The following is a 20795-nucleotide window of genomic DNA, read 5'->3' as shown; positions in this document are numbered from 1 at the left end:
TTTGAGATTAAAAACAATACCGTTGATATTAGCACTCCCTGGAATGAAGTGCTTAGGTTCAAGTCTAACAAGATATATGCAAGATCTTTAAGAGGGAAACTCCAACACTCTGATGAAGGAAATCAAAGAAGAACTAAATAAATGGAGAGATATTCCATGTTTATGGATAGGAAGACTCAATATTGCCGAGATGTTAGTTCTTCCCTGTCTGATCTATGGACTCAATGGAATCCCGATCAAAATACGAGTTAATTTATGAATATCAACAAACTGATTAAAGTCATATGGAGAGGCAAAAGACTCAGATGAGCCCAACATACTATTGGAGAAGAACAAAGTCGGAGGACTGACACCACGTGACTTCAAGATTCGCTATAAAGCTACAGGTATCAAGACAGTGTGGTATTGACACAGGAATAGACAAATGGATCAAAGGAATGGAGTGGAGAACCCAGAAATGGACCCCTATAAGTATTGTCAACCAGCTCTGACAATGGAGCAAAGATAGTCTTTTCGACAAAAGGGGCTGGAAGAGCTGGACATTCATAAGAAAAAAAAAAAAAACCTAGACATAGACGTTGCACCCTTCATAAAAGTTAACTCATATTGGATCATAGATCTAAATGTAAAATGCAGAAGTATTAAACTCCTGGCAGATAACATAGAAGAAAACCTAGATGACTTGGATCCGGTGATGCCTTTTTAGCCACACCAAGGACACGATCTGTGAATGAAATGATTGACAAGCTGGACTTCATTAAAATTAAGAACTTCTGCTCCGGGAAAGGCAGTATTAAGACAATTAGAAGACAAGCCATGGACTTGGGGAAAATATTTGCAAAAGACACATTTGATAAAAGGCTGTTATCCAAAATATACAAAGAAGTCTTACAACTCAACAATAGGAAGCAAGCAACCTAATTGGAAAATGGGTCAAAGACCTGAATGGACGTGTCAGCAAAGAAGATACACGGATGGCAGGTAACATGGGAAAAGACTCCGCGTTATATGTCATCGGGGAAATGCAAATGAAAACGAGATGCCACTGCACACCTATTAGAATGGCCCGCATCCAGGATACTGTTGACACCAAATGTAGGCGAGGACACAGAGCAAGAGGAATTGTAATTGCTGGTGGGAATGCAAAATGGTGCAGCCTTATTGGAAGATGTTTGGTTCTTAAAAACTGAACATCCTATTACCGTATGATCCAGGAGTCATACTTCTTGGTATTTACCTAACAAAGTCGAGAACTTACATCCACACAGAAACTGCACGCAGATGTTTATAGCAGCTTTAGTCACGATTGCCCAAACTTGGAAGCAACCAAGATGTTCTTCAATAGGTGAATGGATAAATGGTGCATCCAGACAATGGAACGTTATTCAGCAAAAAGAGAGAGAGAGAGGGAGAGAGAGAGAGAGATCAAGCCATGAAAAGACACGGAGGACTTTAAGTGCAGATTTACTAAGTGAAAGAAGCCAGTCTGGAAAAGCTATATGCTGTAGGATTCCAACTACGTAACATTCTGGAAAAGGCAAAACCATGGAGACAATAAAAAGGTCAGTGGTTGCCGGGCGTGGAGAAGGGGAGATGAATAGGTAGAGCACAGAGGATTTTTAGACAGTGAGACTATTCTGTATGATGCCATAATGATGGATACAAGTCATTACACATTTGTCCAAAACCATAGAAAGTACAACGCCAGAGGTTAGCCTTAAGGTAAACTGTGGACTTTGGGTGATTATGATGTGTCAGTTTAAGTTCACCAATTGTAACAAATGTACCACTTTAGTGAGTGATGTTGACAGTGGGGGAGGCTGTGCATGTGTAGACTCGGGGTATATGAGAAATCTCTGTACCTTCCCCTCAATTTTGGTGTAAACCTAGAACACCTCTACAAAATAGTCTTGCAAAACGAGTAGTCTTGGATGCCAACCCCCTGCCCTCACATGTCAAGGGGCAACTGAGCATAGATTTCTGAATAAGTGACCGTAGAATACACGGGAGGGAAGGGGACATCTGATCGGAGACCTTCATGGAGTCAGGGAGGAGCCAGGAGCATATCGGAGGGAAGCGGGCCCGGGGAGAGGCCAAAGGTAGGTGGTGTTCCCCCATCGGGGTCAGGGACTGGTGTGGAGAACAGAACGTCATGGCTGGAGCAGCGTGAGTAAGGAGGGGGCCTTGCAGGTGGCCCGGAGGCCATGCAGTGCTCTGCTATTGTTTCCTTCTTTCTTGCAACAGCAAGCGTTTCTTTCCCACTCTCTGGGCCGTGGCCGTGGCCGTGGCCCCGCTGAGTGGGTGTGAGGAGTTAGCCTTGCATCTGTCAGGCTTTAGTTGGGTTCAAATCCCTTTCATGTGACTCCTCAACAAAAATATTTTTTGAGGCGAAATTCACATGACATAAAATTAACCATTGAGAGCGAGCCATTCGGTGGCATCTAATACATTCACAATGGTGTGCAAATGTACCTCTCATCCTGTTCCAAAACGTTTTCATCGCAAGACAAAACCCTGTACGCATTAAATAATCACCCCCACCCTCCAACCCTCACTCTCCGTGCCCCCATCCCCTGGCAGCCACTGCTTTCTGCATCTGTGTATTTACCGATTCTGGACATTCATATACGTGGAATCATCCAACTTGTGGCCTTTTGTGTCTGGCTGCTTTCGCTTGGCAGAGTGTTTCTGAGGCTCATCCAGACTTCAGTGTGGCTCAGTACTTGATGGTTTTTAGGGCTGAATGATAGTCCATGGGTGAATGTACCACATTTTGGTCATCCTTGGGCAGTTGATGGGTGTCGGGGCAGTTTCCGCCTTTGGCTGTTGTGAGTCGTGCTGCTGGGAACAGTCATGTACATGGTCATGTGTGAACACTGGTTTTCACTTCTCTTGGGTCCATACTTAGGAGTGAACTGCTGGGTCATATGGCAACCCTGCGTTTAAGTTTCTGAGGATATATTATCTTCCGCCACTAAAAGCACGCTCTCTTGACCGCCCCCTCCCCTTTGGCTTCTGCTCATTTCTCTGCTCCCTGTAACTACAGAACTCCTCACTGCGTGTGTCCCCAGTCGCTTTCCCCAGTTTCTCCTCTTGGCCTTTGCCCCTGATCTTTGTACCTATGGTGGCGGTACAGACTGCTCAGGTCCAGGTCACCTGCGTCCCCCTTGGTCACCTCCAGGGTTCGTCTGGCTCACCGTCAGCACCGTCTGGGCCCAGGGCCCTGGCTCCCCCGGGAAGGTCTGCGTGGCTCGACACCCGCCCCAGTGCCTTGAGGTGCGCTCACTGGGGTGCCCTCTCCTCCCCGCCAACCCCGGGCCTCAGCCGTGTCCTCAGCCAGCTCTCGGTCTCATCTCTCATTCAGGCCCGCCCTCTACTTCCAGGCTCAGCCCCCTCCCTGCCCAGCAGCATCTCCCCTGCGAGCTCTTACCTTCCCCCGATCCTCTGCCCCCTCCCCGGGTGGCAGGCGACCTCCCACGACTCCCAGCAGGGCTTGAGGTGGCCAGCGGGTTGGGGGAACTGAGCCACGGCTTGGCCTTCTGGCAGGACTGCTTCCTGGCTCCGCCGCTGTGGCCCGGACTCCTCATCTGAACGGTGGATGCAGGCACCTGCTGTCCACCTCCTAGGACTGTCCTTACGGTGAAGCAAGACAATCAGTGGAGGGTGCCCGGTGTGTGGCCTGCATGGGGGTGGGGTGGGCTTTCTGAAGCGGCTTCCTATCCTGTCTTTCTTCCTGAGCTGCAGCAACTTCTACGGGAAGCGGTCCAGGCATGCCACAGAGCTTTGCTGACCCTCAGTTTCCCCCTGTGTAAAATGGGGATAATAAGCTACCCACTAGAGGTCCTGGCAGGGCTCTGTGTCTAGGAGTTCCCACAAGTTCGGCACACAGTAGGCGCTCAACCTGTGCCTGCTTGGGGGTCACGGACGAGTGTGGTCAGCAGTGCCCAGCCTGGCAGGCAGGGCTCCTCAGGGAAGGGGGGCCCTGCCTGCTACAGTGGGGATGGAAAGGCAGGAAGGGGACAGATGCCACCTCCTGATAGGACCCCCCCTCTACCCCTCCCTCCCGAGACTGCAGCTGCTTGAGGCGGAGGCACAGACCCAGCTGATCCCCCACCCCCTCATCAGCCTGTCAGCACCGAGGATCCGGCAGGAGCCCCCCACCGGGGCTGTGCCTGGCGGCTGGATTTGGATGGCGTCCAAGCCACCTGGCTCCCCTTGGCCTTGGGATGCTGGTACTGTTGCGAGTGGAGGGTTTCATGGTCCCCTGCCCTCCTCTCTGTTTCCCGTCCTCACAACCCAGGAGTCCAGGCACATGGGGTCAGTGTGAATCAGCCGTGTTCACAGGGCCAGGCCCGTGGTGATGAGTCCCGTTTGGGGACAGTGTAGACGGACGTGGACTGTAGAGACAGGTGGAAAGCCATTGGAGATGGGGGTGCGTGGCTCCGTGTGTGTGGTGGTCGTGCAGGGGCCCTGACCGTGGAGAGGGCGTGCGCCTGAGTTCTGCGAGCGGGTGGGAGAGATGTGTGTGTCCTGGCCAGTGAAGTGGATGTGGCCCGACGGCACAGGTGGGGAGGGCGGCGCGGGCGGGCGAGGGGAGTATACATGGGTTGGTCCCCCCGCCTCCCCTTTCCCTGACCCTCGGTACCTTCTGCCCCTCTTGCCCAGCCCACCGCTCTCTGGGGAGGGGCTGAGGCTGCTTCTAGGCCGGGGCTGGATTTGTAAGTCATTATTGTGTCCCTTGACATCACTCTAACACCCCGTTCCCTGCACCGCGGTGCCCGTGTCTCCCCAGTTCCCAGGTTCTCCGGCTCACCTGTCACCTGCCCTCCACCCGCAGCCGGAGGGAAAGTGCAGGCTCCTGGGTCTCTGGAAAGGACGTTTACTGGAGGCTTCTGCTGCTTCAGAGTTTTATGGGTGCTTTCGCAAGATAACCGTGGAAATGCTGTCCTCTTGGTATCCCCAGTTACAAAGGAGGATGTGAGGCGCAGAGAGGTTTGAGGGATTTTCTGGGCCCCCAGGTGCTCCTCTGAGCCCGGGTCCAGGGGTCTGGCTCTGGCTGACGGAGCAGCCCTCCGAAGCCCAGCTTCAGGGTCCCACACAGTCTGTCCTTATGTCACTGGCTGTTCCAGGGGCTGGCCCCGCCCCCTGCTGCCCTTCCCTGTGCAGCATCTTGCCCTTGTGCAAGGCCTCGGGTGTTTTTGCTTTCTTGCTCACAGGGCCAGCACTCTCTGCAGGCCATCGATCTGGTGTTGGGGGGCCTCTAAGGTCCTTCTGGGGGCCTGGGGCCCCTGTCTGGGCTGAGCTGCCGCCACCACTAGGCGGAGGCCTAAGAAGAGGGAGGCCAGGGGATCCCAGGCTATGAGGGCCCCTCCACACTTTTCTTCAACAACTGATTGCCGAGTGCCCGGTCTGTGCCAGGCGCCAGGCTGGTCTCAGTGTCCCCACTTTACAGATGAGGCCCCAGAGGCCTGGAATGCACAGCTCAACCCCCCAAGTGTGAAGCCAGCCCCTGTGCCCCTCCTCCTCTTCTGTCCTGCCCCCACACTGAGGGCCCTTCTTTGGCAGAAGGATCCTTCTTCAAGCTGGGGCTGGGGCACTGAGGGCGCTAATGGTCACCAGTGCGGGCCTCTCTTGCCGCCCCACGGGCTGGAGCAGAGAGAGGAGTCCAGATCTGGGCTGTGACTCACATGAAGTCTCCAGTGTTCTCAGGCCACCTCCCCAAGCCTCAGTTTCTCCCCTGTAAAATTACAATATCTACCTCGTAGGACTCTTGTATAGCTTAAACAAGGAAATCTTTGTCCTTGGGGACAAGGTGTGGTATATAGTGCATTCTTAGTAAACATAAAAGCTTAAATTGTAGATTGTTGTTGTTCTGAACGCAGACACGGAGCCCTTGTACTGTGCCCGGCCCCGTGCTGGGTGACCAGAAGGTCGGCTTGAGGCAGGGGTGGTAGGGGTGCCTGGTGTGGTCAGGGCTGTGACAGAGAAAAACCCAGGGGGCTGCAGAGGGTTAGGGGCGGCTCCAAACCCAGCCTGGGAGCCTGAAGAAGAAGCCAGAGGTCAGCCAGGAGGTGGACACCCTGTGGGTTAGGGGGACAGCCTGGGCAAAGGCATGTAGGGGTACGACCTGCTGGGAGTTCAGTGTGGCCAGAGTTAAACTGTCAGATAAACTGTCAATTCATTTTCTTTCCAAAAACTCTTTCCTGGCCCTGCTGGGGTCATAGAAAAGGGGTGCCTGAAAGTGCTTGAGGACCCCCGGAGCTGGCAGGCCTGGACAGAGGCCACGAACACACAGTGTGGTCAGCGCTGGGATCCGTGGGCCTCTTCCCTCTGTATCCCCAGGGCCTGGCACACAAATGCACCTGCTGCTGATCATGTTGACATGTTAATAATATTTCTCTATGCCAGGCACGGTTCTTTTTTTATGAACTCATTCATCGTCACAGCAATCACGTCGTCTCACGCCTATGTTACAGATGGGGAAACCGAGGCCCAGAGTGCTTGAACACGGTTGGTGCTCAGGCAAGGATTGTGGACTGGTCCAGGGAGAGGAGAAGGGTGTTCTGGTTTTGGCTTAGGCAGGGTGAGTCGGGCTCTCCTGGCTGGGTCCCCCCAACCCCCCACCCTGTCCCGTTGTGTGGTCCAGGTACAGCCTGCCCTTCTCTGGGCCCTGAACCCCTGCAGCCAGTCTGGGACACCTTCTGCTCCCCAGCTGGGCCACAGTCCTCTTGTCCCTGGGTCCCTGCCAGGCCTGGCATGGCAGCCTCTCAGGGTCTCTAGAAGGCAGGTACTGGCTGGGGGTTGCTCAGAGGTACCTGCCACCCTGACCTTGGCGTTGAAATGCGAGTGGGGGGCTGGTTGGCTCTCAAGTGCCTGCTGAGGTCGGAGATCAGTGCTGTACACGCCTGGACGTAGTTTGTTCCCACAGTCTCATAGGGAAGGAGCGACATCCTCAGCTGACAGGCAGGGAAACGGAGGCTCAGAGTGGGGAAGCCAGGTGCCCGAGGTACATAACCAGGGAGTCACAGAGTCAGAATTTGAACCCAGAGCTGGCCCACTGCAAAGCTCGTGCAGTCTGTATTCAAGCAGGTGCGGTATCTCGGGCTTTGCAAATAACGTGAATGCACAGTGGCCACTTGCTGGGTGACCACTGCATACCGGCCTCATGCTGGCTACCAAGTTCTCACATGTCCACCCCAGCCCTCGGAGGCACTGTCAGTTCCCATCTTATAGATGAGGACACTGAGGCTCAAAGCGGGGGCAGTCTGTCTGGCAGGATTTGGGATTCTAGCCAACTCCGCTCCCAGGGGTCTCAGGAAGATCCAGGGGTTATGGGAGCTCTGGGTTATCCAGAGCTCCCCAGCCCGATGTTGGTGAGGCCTGACCCATCCCACTGTGTGAGGGTCCCTTCTCTGTGAGGGCGATGACAAGAGGGTAGCGCTGTGATTTGAGTGCCCTTCACGCTTGTCATTGTGTTGACAGCTGGAGCTATACCAGAGCCACCCACCCTGCGCCTCCACTTGGCTTCTGGGAGGCGGGGCTGGGCACTGAGGTAGGGCCACCCCCTGGCAGGTGAGGGGACCCTGCATGGCTGTGGCTTCAGGTAGCAGTGGAGACTGGCTTCCCCGAGCCATTCTCCTTCTCCTGGGGCTGCTCCCTGGGCACATCAGTGGGGTCTCCCGGAGCAAGGATTAGAGCACATTATCAGTCAAGGTCACCTGCCTGGCTTCCATTCCTGGCTATGTGTCCCTGAGCAAGTCATTGTACTTCTCTGAGCCTTGGTGTCCTTATCTGTAAGACAGGATACCTACGACCTCATAGCGCTGCCCTGGGGCTCCGGGAGGCCAGATGCTGGGATGTAAAGGTACAGGCTCTGGGGCTGCCTGCGGTTTACTTCCCAGCTCTGCCTCTTACAGGCAGTGTGGTTCAGGTTAGTGACTTCACCTCTCCGAACCTTCGTTCTTCATCTGTTAAATGAGGATAATGGCAGAATCTTTCCGGTGGGGCCTTGTCAGGACACTGTGAGGCAGTCAAGGTAAAGCCCCTGTCAATGTGAGCCGAGGTCCTGTGCCACAGGCTCTCAGCATGGTCCCACCGTGAAAGAGTGAAAGAAATCTGGACTTCTCCTGTCTGAGAGCCAGAGTTCCCTTCCCAGAGGCCACCCATGTGGGGCTTTCAGCTCCCGGCTGCCTGCGGGAGCAGATCACCAGCGGTTTCATCCCGTGCACTCGTCTGATGAAATATAAATAGCATGCAATGTTTTCGAGCGAGGCCAGGAAAGCGTCTGTGGGTCGTCCCTCCCGGCCTAGGCAGTGAGGCCGATGAGCTGGCCGTGGGGATGAGAAGGAGATAGGAGCTTGTGAATAAATCATCGCAGGATCTGGGCTAATGGCCCGGCTGTGGGGCGGTGCACGCAATTTGTGCGTTAATTGTCCAGAGAGGGTGACTTCTGTGTGGGCACGGCCCAGGGTCCCCTGGTTTGCAAAGTGCCTCGTGTCTGGGGTGCCCTCTTCTGGGGTGCAGCGAATCTGGGAGAGGGCTCTCCCGGGGTATTTGGCAGTCGGGGTCTATGGCACCCACCTCGTCCCTTCTTGCTTTCCTCCTAGGTGAGCTCCAGGACTCTAAAGGGATCTTACACAGGGGATGCTCAGAAAAATGGGCCTGATATGGGTCCTTGGACCCGTGTCTTGGCTCCTGGCAGCCGGCAGCCAGGGCGGGGACTGGGCCTCAGAACCAGTGGGGGTAGGAGATCTGTGAGCAGAAGCTGGGGGCTGGGGGCTGAGCCTCTCCCCATCCCGGCCCTCCACCTCCTTTTCTTTTCCCAGCCTCTTTGTGTTCAGTGGTTTGGTTTTTTTTTTTTTTTTTTTCCTTTGAACCAAGGCTGTCCCAGCTTAGCCAGCTCCTGCCCCGTTGCCAAGGTGACCAGACCATCTCTGCCATCCTATGGCCACTGCCAGGGTTGGGCGAGGGACTACAGTGCATGCACATGCACCCAGACTGAGCACACATGCATGTGTGTGCCGCGCCTTGTAAAGCTTAAACGTATACCTACGTGTGTGCAAGGGCAGACACGTAGAGACCTACCCCATGGTGTCCAGCCCCAGCACAAATGTAGGCACAGATCTGTCCTCGTGAAGGCACAGGTCTGTGTCTGTGTGCACACATCGCAGATTGCACAGGCACCCATGTGTTCCTGCCGAAGAGCAGGAGCGCACATAGCCCCAGCCGTACGTGTACCCCCGAGTGTGAGACACCAGCTCTCGGGGCTGCCCGCTTCACACCTCCCACTTCGCTTCTGACCACACCCTAACTGTCTGCACAAGCGCCTCCTCTGGTCACCGGAGCTGCCTGCACGTGTGGCCGGGGGATGAACATGTCCTCCCCGCACCGCCCCCACGCTCACCCCCACCCGGGGCCCTGTACCCATCAGTGGAGTGGACGTCAGGCCCCCGCAACCCCCGCCTCCCCCAGCACCACTCGCCCCTTGCCCCTTGGGGGGATAACCGAGGCTCGAGTTCTGGGCACCAGCGGGCTGGAGCCTACGTGCCCTTGTCAGTGACTTGCTGCCGTCCTTCCCCTGTTTCTGTCTCCCACTCCCAGGATCACCTCCCAAATAAACTTCCTGCTCCCGCATCCTTCACTCAGGTCTTTCCTGGGGAAATGCAAAGTGGGGCCAGGTGTCTACACTTCCCTGACACTCCTAGAAAAACATGCACCCATACCTCAGGCTGTAGGTCCATGCAAGGATGTGCCCACACATGAGCACCTATTGTGTGCTGGCCCCTGATCTGGGCACTTTGCATAAACTAACTCCACTAATTCCCTAAACAGCAGTACCAGGCAGGCAATATAATTGGCCCGCGTAACCGATGTGGAAATTGAGGCAAGGGTTAATCCTGTAATTGTGTCTTTTTTTTTTTCTTTTTTTTTTAAATTTCTTCCAGTTTTTTTTTTTTTCAACGTTTTTTTATTTATTTTTGGGACAGAGAGAGACAGAGCATGAACGGGGGAGGGGCAGAGAGAGAGGGAGACACAGAATCGGAAACAGGCTCCAGGCTCCGAGCCATCAGCCCAGAGCCTGACGCGGGGCTCGAACTCACGGACCGCGAGATCGTGACCTGGCTGAAGCCGGACGCTTAACCGACTGCGCCACCCAGGCGCCCCTGTAATTGTGTCTTAAAGGCGGAGGCAGGGCAAGCTGGAGCAGGCAAGGGCTGGGACCAAGTGTGGGAAGAATCCCCGGGCCCCTAACATCTTTCTCCTGCCGGCAGATGCTGGTGTGAGAATGGGGTCAGGAAGCAGCCTCATTCGTCCTCTGAGCTCTGGCCATTCACCCCAGCCACTAACACACACGAACTCTCCAGGCCTCCAGGCCTCCAGGCCTCCAGGCCTCGCCTGAGGAGGAGACAGCCCTCCGGGCGCTGACTGGCTTGTAGCTTTGAGGTGCTCGATTCCCTCTCTGAGCCTGTTTCTTCCTCTTGGGGGAGGACATCAGGCAGCGTCTCGTAGGGTTGTTCAGAGGAATATAGAAGAGGTGGTAAATGAAAGCTTCAGGCATGAGAAAGCTTTTCCTGGGGTTCTCAGTGGCTGCCCCACCTGCTCTTGGGGCAGAGACCTGCTGGTCACACCCCCAGGCCCTTGCCCCGCCAGCCCTGGGCTGTCAGCGGTGCCCCCGCCCCCCCCCCCCCCCCCCCCCCCCCCCCCCCGCGCTGTCCTGCCCCAGCATCAGTTAGCTTTCAGGAAGAGGCAGGCAGCCGCGCACAGGGAGGCTCACTGCAGGAGGTGGTCCTGAGACATCTGGAGAGACTGGGTTCTCCTGGAGACATTAGGGCCAGGCTGGCATAGTCATGTCCACGGTCTCTCTTCCCATGGCCCTGGAAGTCTTGGATTCCCATCCCCTCTGCTGTGGACCAGCTGTGTGGCTCTGGGCAAGGTGCTCACCCTCTCTGAGCCCGTCTCTGGCCTTTATCAAGAGGAACGATGCTGTGAACTGAAGCAGCATATGTCACGGTGTTGGGTGTGCCTGGTGCACGGTTGGTGCGCGGTTCCGGTTTGCTGGGGTTGGAGAAGCGTGTGCGGTGGGGGGAGTCGGGGTGAGACAGCTGTGAGGTCACAGGATCACTGCCCTCTGGCTGTGGGTCCCTTCCCACCCTGAGCTTCAGCTCATTGTGACATTGGGCCAAGAAGATCCTCTCCCTCACCCAGGACTAGACGAAGCAATGCCTGGAAGACAGTGCTGTCAATACTCATCCCTGTGTTCCAGAGAATTCCTCAGGCTCATGTTCCTGGCCTGGGCCCCAGGACTCCTGAGTGACTTTGGGACCAGGCCAGGGGGCATCATAGGTGGGTCACAGGCCGAGGCCCCGCCCATGCCCACTCGGACCTCATCTTGCCCGCCTCCCTCTTGCCAACTCTCTTCCTTCAGATAGCAACTCCTTCTTGCCTTTGGCCTGCGCGTTTGCCCTCCCTGCTTGAGCCCTGTGTCCTCTTGCAAGCCCTGGCTTCCCCCCAGGCAGCCGGACCGCACCTCCCCCCGTGGTCGTACAGCCTCCGGTGCAGTGTGAGTCTTCTCCATTCATTCACTTCCTTCTGAAGTGTCTGTCTCTTCCCCTACCTGTTAGAAACACCAAGGGGCACGGGCTTTTCACCCTGTTCCCACTACACCAATTCCAGAGATGGAGCTGGTGCTCGATGAAGACATGCTTGTGGGATGGACAGATGGACGGATGGATGATGGATGGATGAGTGAACGCGTGAATGAATGAATGAATGAATGAACGAGACGGCCCAGGTGACTCCACCATTTCACGATGATGCCCCAGTCCCGACCTGCCTGGCTGTGAATGCCTTTGATGTGCACTTGCTCAGGATAATGTTCTTGAACGCGTGAGAGAACCCACATAGGACCACAGAGGAAACCAGAAACGTGAACTGTTTATCAAAATGTTATTTTGGAATGTGTGATACGGTAATTAGCACGCTGTTGCTTCAGAATGCCTTTGCTGGCAGCACCTAGAACAGGCCCCGGGACCAGCCGTACTGAGCGCCAGGCTGCTGGGCTCTGCTGCCTCCATTTGTCACAGAGGGGATGGTACATTTTACAGAGAGAAAAGGGGAAGTTCGGGTGTTTTTCCCATCAAGTTCAGAGAGCCCTGGATTCCATTTTGGGCCCCCAGGGTAGGACCCCCTGGAACATGCTACTGAGTGGCAGGGACCACACAGCCCTGCCTCTGCCCCACGTGGTCCTCCGGACCTCCCTGCACCCCTCTCCCCTCACTCAGACTCCCTTGCTTTGGTGTCCTTGAGCAGCCCTCGTGAGGGTTTGGGGACCAACACAGGCCATGGCAGGGAGAAAAGTTTAGCTGCACCCTCAGTGCCACCTACGTGGCTGTTCTGGGTAGGCAGGCACTGGGATGTTTCCCAGCAGGGTCTTATTAGGGGGGGGGAGGACCCTCCAACACCCTGAGGCTCGGCCTGGACCCCTCCCTGCTGACCTGGCAGAAAGCTGACATTTCCTGCTCCGTGGGCTTGCCCAGAGCTCAGAGGGGACTCTGACGATGACAGCCTTGCCCCTGCACCCTGCAGGGCTGCTCTGCTGTGAGCCGTTAATAGGGGAAGGAGGTGGGAGACTCCCCTTCCCCGGGCCACAGACTTCTCCCTGAGGCAACATGAACAAACCCAGAAGAGCTTCTCGTTTGACAGATGGGGAAACTGAGGCCCAGAGAGAGCAAGGTCCCATGGCAAGTTGAGACTGAAGTGGTCTTGGGATGGACGGCAGCCATGCCCGCTGCTTTGCAGTGCATGCCTCGAGGGTACTCCTGGGTCACAGTGGCAGAATCATGAGGGGCCTTCTGAGGCTTAGTCTCCATTGCCCTCCTTAGCCTCTTCTAGAACCTGGACCGTGCTCAGGGCAGTCAGACCCAGGCCCTGGCCTTAGGGGGCCCCTGGCCTGGTAGGGAAAACTCGGAGGGATAGGTAAGTGCCACCCAGCATGGTCTGGTCAAAGAGTGAAGCACAAGCGGTAGGGGCTTGGAAGGATGCATAAGAGTTTGAGGGAGAAAAAGGAAGAAAGGGCCTTGGGCAGAGGGTCTGGCACGTGGCAAGGCAAGGCGGTGGGAAGCATTTCCTCGGGGCACCACTTTTGGGACCTGGGTTATTACTGCCACTGGCAGATGAGCAAGAAGCAGCTCAGGTGCTCCCATCTACCCAGCTGGCGGTGTGTCCCCAGCCAAGTCCTATCTCTGAGCTGTTTCTGTCCCCTCTCACCTCCCCTCCTCTTCCTGGCGTACGCAGCTCCAGCCCTGCTGCCCTCCCTCCAGTTCCTTAAACACACGGAGCAACCTTCTGGCCTCAGGGTCTTCGTTCTTGCTGTTCCTACTTCCAGGAACACTGTCCCCACATTTTCTCCCGTAGGTCTCAAGTCAAATATCACAGTTTTCTGAAAGACCTCTGGAACAGTGCCCACGTTGCCTCTGGAATTGCTTCTTTTTTTTTTTCCCTCTAACATGTTCATTGTCCGTCTTGCTCCACTTGAATGTTGGCCCCAAGCACTGTATCTGTACGTTGTAGTCTCAGTAGATACCTGTTGAGTGAGTTAGTGAGTATTAAGTGTGATTCTGGTGAGGAAGTGAAGGCCCAAGCCCTTGGCGGTGCCCCCAGACCTGAACTGTAAAGAGGAGTCCTGGTGTGGAGTGATGAGCCTTCTAGAAAGCCCCCTCTATTTTCATGGACTCCTGATCTTAGAGCTCAGCCTCCTGTCCGTGCCAGAAGGAACCCCGGGCCCCTCAGAGAGGTCTGGCAGGCTCTCTCAGTGCATTTTCTGTTCTCCAAATAAAAACACATTTGCCAAATGAGGACAAAAAAAAAGGGAAGCTAAGAAAACAACCATCCCTGTGTTTCCCCCTGCAGAACATCGGGGTCATTGGGGGACCGAGGCCAGGGGTTCAGGCCCCGATCCTGCCCTGCCTTGTCCCAGACAGGCCCCACGTTGGGCCCAGCCTGATATGAAGAAATGCAGCTTCCAAGAGGGGGCCTTTTCCCCGATGGGGGCAAGGCAGGTCTGGAGGACTCACTAGGGAGGAGGTGGCTGGAGCACAGAGGGACCAGAGGCAGGATACCTAGGTGATAGACTCAGCTCACAGTCTGGTAACCTTGGACATGGCCATGATCCTTTCTCTGCCTTATTTATTCCTCTGTCAAAAATGCTCGTGCTATTCCACCTGGAACATTCTCTGATGCGATGCCAGGCACTCAGCTGAAGCCAGGCACTCAGTTCAAGGGGCCCGCGACATGTTGTGGGGACTCAGCAAGGAGTAACAGGGGACCCAGGGAAATCTTGGAAGGCTTTTTGGAGGAGGCATCCTTTGAGCCTGAAGAATGCATTGAGTTCTGGAAGGCAGAGCAAGGCATTCCACTGTCAGGGGCCATCTCATGCTGGGCTCTGAGGTGTGGACATTCCTGAGTCATCACTTGCTGGGGATCACATGATACTCAGTGGGGAGCCTAGCTCTAGCACTGGGTTCATTTCTACTCTGTCTTTTTCTGTTGTTGATTCATAAGAACTCTTTATATATTTAAGCACTCCAGTCCTTTCTATAACATTTTCATTTACCTTTTTTGCTTATGATGGATTGTGATCAACAACATCATAAATATTTTTATGTTGGTAAATTTTCCTATCTTTTCTTTCATGGTCTTCCTTGTCCCAGGTTGTTTCTTGTAACTTTATTTCAGGTCTTTGCTCTCCTGTGCACATGCTGCATGCTTAGGAAATGTCTGAGACTCCAATTAAGTTGAAGCTTGAAGCATTACAGCTGTAAGAAATATAGAGGCCATGGTGCCTTTGCTCACTGTATTCCTCTTGCTGGAGTTCCTTCCCACTCTTCCCATCTGTTCATTCCTTCCTACTTGGAGTCAGGTCCAGTCCAGGCCCTCCAGGGGCCTATGCCCCCCTTCTAGAGTGAATCAGGGCCTCAGATATATGATGATGGGAACGGGTGGGGGACCAGGAAATTTCCAGCTAGGCAACCTCCATGTATTAACTTGCTGAAACCCCACGAGATAGATAGCATTATTAATCCCATTTTACAGATGAGAAGATGGGCTCAGAGAGATGATATGACTTGCCTAAGGACACAGAGGAAGGGACAGAGATGGGACTTGAACCCAGGTCATATTGCCCCAGAGCTCATACTTTCAGATTTCCTTCTGACATCTCATAGCCCTTAGGATCAAGTCCAAGCTCCTTAATATGTTATCTGGCGCCTCTCAGGTTCTTGGTTTCTCCATCTGTTAATGTAATGCCTTGGCCCCAGCACCTGTGCATGCAGGCACTTCTCTGTTATTAGAGTGATAAAGTATGTCCCCGCCTGTCGCTCTACACCCTCCTCGGCCCCAGATCCCTTAGGATCCTGGAATGTTGGGCTTGGAAAGGCCAGCCCCTGGGATAGGAACAGGGAGGCTCCGAGGTGGGGAGAGCCTTGCCCAAGGCTCGGTGTGTGAGGAGCAGAGCCAGGTGGGCACCCTGATTCGTGAGGCTGTCAGCGCCCCTCACTGCACTGCGGTCAGTCTTGGGCTGGGCTTCCTCCTGCTGCTCCCTCCAGGAAGTCCCCCTGCACCCTGACCGGGTTAGACATCTCCCCTGGGCTCCGAGGGCTCTGACCGTGGCTCTGATCCAGCCTTGTTGTGATTGCTGGTAAACTCACTATCTCCCTTGCTTGGCAGAGTGCCCCATGCAGACAGGCATTTATTTGCTGGTCCATCCAAGTCACTGGTGCCCAGCTGAGCCCGGCAGGAGCAGGCCCTCAGGAAAGGTTGACTGCAAGAGGGAGCCCCAGAGAGGGACAGAGACCTGCCCCAGGTCGCACAGTGAATCGGAGCGGAGCAGCAAGCCTGTGAAACCCCCAAGACCCTCTAGGTGTCATCTGCTCCTGGGACTCAGTGAAGCTTGGGGACAGCACAGTGTCTGTAATGGCCACTCTAGTGGAGGGTTCCCAGGGGCCTCTGTCCTCTGCTGCTCCCAGGGGCCTGGGGCCAAGGACACCCTGTCTCCCTCCTGGCCCCGCCCCCCTGTAGAAGGATGTTCTCAAGATAAAAATACCCTCAGAAACATTCCCCAGTGTCTGGCATGACCCGCCGTCCATCCTGGGGGCCAGAACCTCCTGCCCTGGCTTCACCTTGGGGCTCAGAAGGCAGATGTCCGCTTCTCCTGGCCACTTGGCGCAGCCTGTCCCTGGGATCGATGTGTCCAGCCCCTGTCACGGGCTGTGGAACACGAGGGGCCTGAGGGTTGCGTGCCAGCCAGCACCGTCCAGGCACAGGGGAAGGAGGCAGCCAGGATTCTGTCTGTGCAAGGTCATGGCTCTCCTGCTTTGTTGCCTGTTGGGATGCACTCGGAGAGGACCACGCGGGGCTGTGTGGGAGGGCCAGGGATACATATGCCACCTTTCAGTCCTGTGGGGAGTCCCCACTTCTGCTGTCAGCTGCCGGTGCCGGTCAGAGCCGGAAACCCGCTCTCGGAGAACACGGGAGGGACTCGGCACTTGTCGTGGGTCTGCACCGGGACAGGGCCTCAGTTTACTCCCTCGACAGTCTCCTGAGATAGGCAGGGTCTACCTGTTTTGCAAATGAGGAGGCTGAGGCCGAGAAAGGGCCCTTCATGAGCTGGGGTCAGCCAGGCTTGAATTAGGGAATCGGGGATCACCGGCCCCTCGGCCGCACCCCGCCCGGGAGGACTGTTGTGCACGTTGGTGACAGCTGCCTCCTCCCAGAGCCCTGCTGTCCCAGGCCCTGTGCCCAGAGCATACCTCCCTCACCACACTGAATTGCAAGGCACATCCGCTGGGCAGGCGTCATCAGCCCATTTTGTGGAGGAGGAAGCTGGGCCTCAGGAAGGGGAAGTGCCTTGCCCCACGTCCCTGGCGATGTCAGCCCAGTGTTGGCTGACAGGTTGGCACTGACGGGGAGGAGTAGGGAAGCCTCAGTGTCCATCCAGGCGCTGCCTTCACTTGCTGGGAGACTGAGGGCTGGTCTGGTCTGGCCTGTGTAGGCTCGGGCCACTCTAGGGTTATGTGCAAGCCATGCCCCACCACCCAACCTGTCCCGTCTAGGACTATGACCGTGACCAGCAGAAGCATTCGGAGGACTTCAGAAGTTTTGAGTTCACATCATGGGCTGCTGTGGCCACCACAGGGTGGCAGGGGGACCACTGGACAGGGTGTCCAGAGACCTGGGTTCTTGTCTCCAAGCCGCCTCTCATTCAGTGGCTTTCTGACCTTGGGCGAGTCACTTCTCTGCTCTGAGCCTCAGTTACCCTTAGAATGGAGCTAATTTTGCCCATTTGTGAGAAAAAATGTGTCTGGCTTTGTGGGTCTGAAGAAAGCCCCTTCCAGGAACTAGGGCACCAGGAACAAGGTTGAGAGAGCCTGGGGCAGGCCAAGTGACCAACAGGAAACGGGGAGCGGCAGGCTGTCTCACACCCTTCTCCCTAAACTTCTTTGGCTCCCATTGCCCTGTGACACCTCCTCTTTCAGAGTTCCAGCTCCAGGTGACCCCGGAGCAAGTGACTTAGCCTCTCCCAGCCCCAATTTCCCAGTCTGTCCAGCTGGGAGAACTATCTCTCCCTCAAGGTGGGGCTGTGAAGCTTGGAATAACTGAAGCCAAGAGCTGAGCACTCAGGGCCAGACAAAGTGTAGGCCCATTCAAGGGGAAGGACATAAGATCAGGGACTTGGACACAAGTCCTTGCCATGGAGTCTCCCAGCTGTGTGATACGGCCTGTGATGGACTCTCCCTGAGCCTCAATTTCCCCATCAGTTTTGAGAGTGTAAGGGCTAAGGGAGGCACCCTGCAGACCCATGGCAGCTGCTCAGGGAATGATGAGGGACAAGAAAGCAGGGTGCTGAGGACTGGAAATCTTGAGGTGAAAGCCTGGAAGGTGAAGAGGGACGAGCAAGACATTCCTTTATGGAGTGAGCAGAGGCCCCGAAGGGGGAAGTGAGTCACCCAAGGTCACACAGCTTGTGATGGGCAGAGCTGCGACTTGAACCCAGGCCTGTGAGCCTCTAAACCCACTGCTGTCACCTGCCCCAGGAGGCTTATGATGTGGGGGTGACTCACCCACAGTTCCCTTAATCCCAGCCAGAAAAGCCAGTGTGACAGTGGACTGCAGCCAGCCTCAGCCGCGAAAGGGTGGGGCTCCACGGGCTCAGTGGCTGGGAGGTGGGGAAAGGTGAGAAGGGCCTCTCAAGTCAGTTTGCCTCTGGAAATTCACAGAGCCCCTTCCCGCCACACTCTCCCCCGATCCACACGGCGTGCCAGAAAGAAAAGCAGGGGCCTCCTTTGACAGTGAGAAAATTGAGGCTTATGGAATGCTGGGACCACGTAGGATATGTGTATGCCTAATACAAGTCTCTGACAAGTTACTGATGTGTACCCATCCATGTAGCCATTTATCCACCCATCCACTCATCTGTCTGTTCATCTGTCCCACTCACCCAACCACTTCATCCATCCAGGCATTCATTCACCTGCTCATCTCCCCACCCATTCATCCATCTATCCATCACCCACCCACCCACCCACCCATTCATCCATCTATCCATCACCCACCCACCCACCCATTCATCCATCAATCCAACTATCCCTCCATCTAACTAGCCATTCATCTAATTATCCATCCATCCATAATCCACCCATACACCCATCCACCCCTTCATAATCTACCTACTCACCCATCCATACACCCACTCACTCACCCATAATCCACCCACCCATTCATCCACCATCCATCCATCCATCCATTCATCCACATATCCATCTACCCATCCATAATCCATCCATTTATCCATCCATCCATCCATACATACATACATACATACAGCTATCCATCCATCCAACTATCCATTCATCCAGCTATCCATCCATCCATCCATCCATCCATCCATTCACATACCCATCTACCCATCCATAATCCATCCATCTATCCATCCATCCACTCACACACCCAGCTACATATCCATAATTCATCCATTTGTTCATCATCCATCCATCCATCCATCCCTCCATCCGTCCTTCTACCCATCTACACTTGAATCCTGTGGTTGGCACTGGGAAGGCTCTGTAGGTGGTGGCTAGGAGCATAGGTTAGGGATCTGAGTTCCTCTGTGAACTTAGGAAAATTACCACATTAGCTACATCTCTGGAATGAGAACAGTAATGGTTTCAACCTTGTGGGGTAGTTGTGAGGATTACATGAGCTGATCTCTATAAAACACCTACCACAGTGTCTGGCATGTGGTAGGCCCTCTATAATTATCAGTTGTTATTTTCTCTGGGGACCCATTTTGTTCTGCCCTTATTTGGTTCCGAAAGGTTTTATAGATAGACTCGCATTCTGCGAAGGTGTGAGGTAACAGAGGTGTGGGCTGGAGGCCTCTTCCACCTCCTGCGGGGCCCCAAGAGAAGCAGCAGAAATGTGGGTTCATGTAGAAATTTCAGACTTTTGAGCACTTGTGAGGAGAGCAGAACCACCGACAGTAACTTGGCTTTGTCCTATTAACTTTAGGGTCTTCTAGCAACTGATTCCTCTCCAGCTGGTGCCTGGGAAATGGCAACTGCTGCTAACACAGACTTGAAGACAGCCACTTGCCCCCTCAGCACCGTTACTTAGAAGATAGGATTCAAGAGGTAAGATTAAGGTCAGCAGTGTGCATCTATCCATCTAGTCATCCACTCAACCAAATACTCGTCTGTCTTGTTTATCTGTTTACTCCCCTATCCAACCACTTGTTTGACCTCTCATTAACCCATTATCCATCCACCAGCTCCACACATCCTTCCACCCATTTGCTTTCTTTCCATCTACCTATCCACTCACCTACCCAGCCCATCCAGCCATCTTTCCATCCATATATTCACCCATTTCCCAGTCATTCACTCACCATCCCAGCCATTCATCCATGCACCCAGAATCCCATCTGTTTTTCCATCCACCCATTCATCCATCTAGTCATTCATCTGTCTGTTTATCTGCCTGCCCACAAATCTATGCATCCATCCATCCATCATCCATCCATCCGTCTCTTCATCGACCCACTAATCCATCCACCCAACCCACTGAATCATTTCCTACCCACCTAACCCATCCATCTTTCTGGTTACCACCCATCCGTCCGTCCGTCCGTCTGTCCATCCATCCATCCGTCCCATTTATTGATGCTTGTGCTCGACTACCCACCTGTGCATGTATCTGTCACCTCATTAATTGATCCATCCAGTTCCTTATCCGTCTGCTACCTGCTGCCTATCCCCTCATCCTTTTATTTGGTCAGTGGGCGTTTCCTGGGTGTCCCCTCTGTGCCAGGCCTGCACCATCCTCTCCGGACCTCTGAGGTTGGTCAGAGATGGGGCCTGGGGAAGGGCAACTCACACAACGAAGAAGGTAGCTTCTGGCCACAAGAGGAGAAGCCCGGGGCCAGAGAATCCAAAAGTGCTCCCTGGAAGTGAGGGCCTTTAGCTGATCCCTGACAGATGGGAGGATTTTAAACATTCACTTTAGCTGTGATCTGGGGGTCCGACCACATGGGGGGGAAGGTTGCCACAGCACAAGCCATTAGATGCTTGTTGGTGTGTCCAAACAGGAGTGGCCTGGACCGGAAGGAAGATGTGGGTGAGGAAATGGTGGACAACTTTGAGAATTCAGGAGGGAAAACTACACAGGACCTGGTGAGGCAGTGGATATAGGGGCTGAAGGAGAGAGAGGAGGCCAGGCAATTGGGGAAGTGGTCAGGTTACCAA

General features: G+C 54.7%; 1 protein-coding gene across 2 annotated transcripts in view; it reads left to right on the top strand.

Moving 5' to 3' along the window:
• KCNJ12 (potassium inwardly rectifying channel subfamily J member 12) overlaps positions 1-20795 on the top strand; it is a 41505-nt gene that overhangs the window by 13016 nt on the left and 7694 nt on the right. For both annotated transcript variants that reach the window (XM_049636843.1, XM_049636842.1), the window contains exon 2: positions 19564-19685. The gene's annotated coding sequence lies outside the window, so the exon portion shown is untranslated. The remainder of the gene's footprint in view (positions 1-19563; positions 19686-20795) is intronic.

This window comes from Panthera uncia, chromosome E1 (genome assembly GCF_023721935.1).
Source record: "Panthera uncia isolate 11264 chromosome E1, Puncia_PCG_1.0, whole genome shotgun sequence".
In the NCBI taxonomy this organism is placed as follows: Eukaryota; Metazoa; Chordata; class Mammalia; order Carnivora; family Felidae; genus Panthera; species Panthera uncia.
This window is presented reverse-complemented; position numbering and strand designations above follow the sequence as displayed.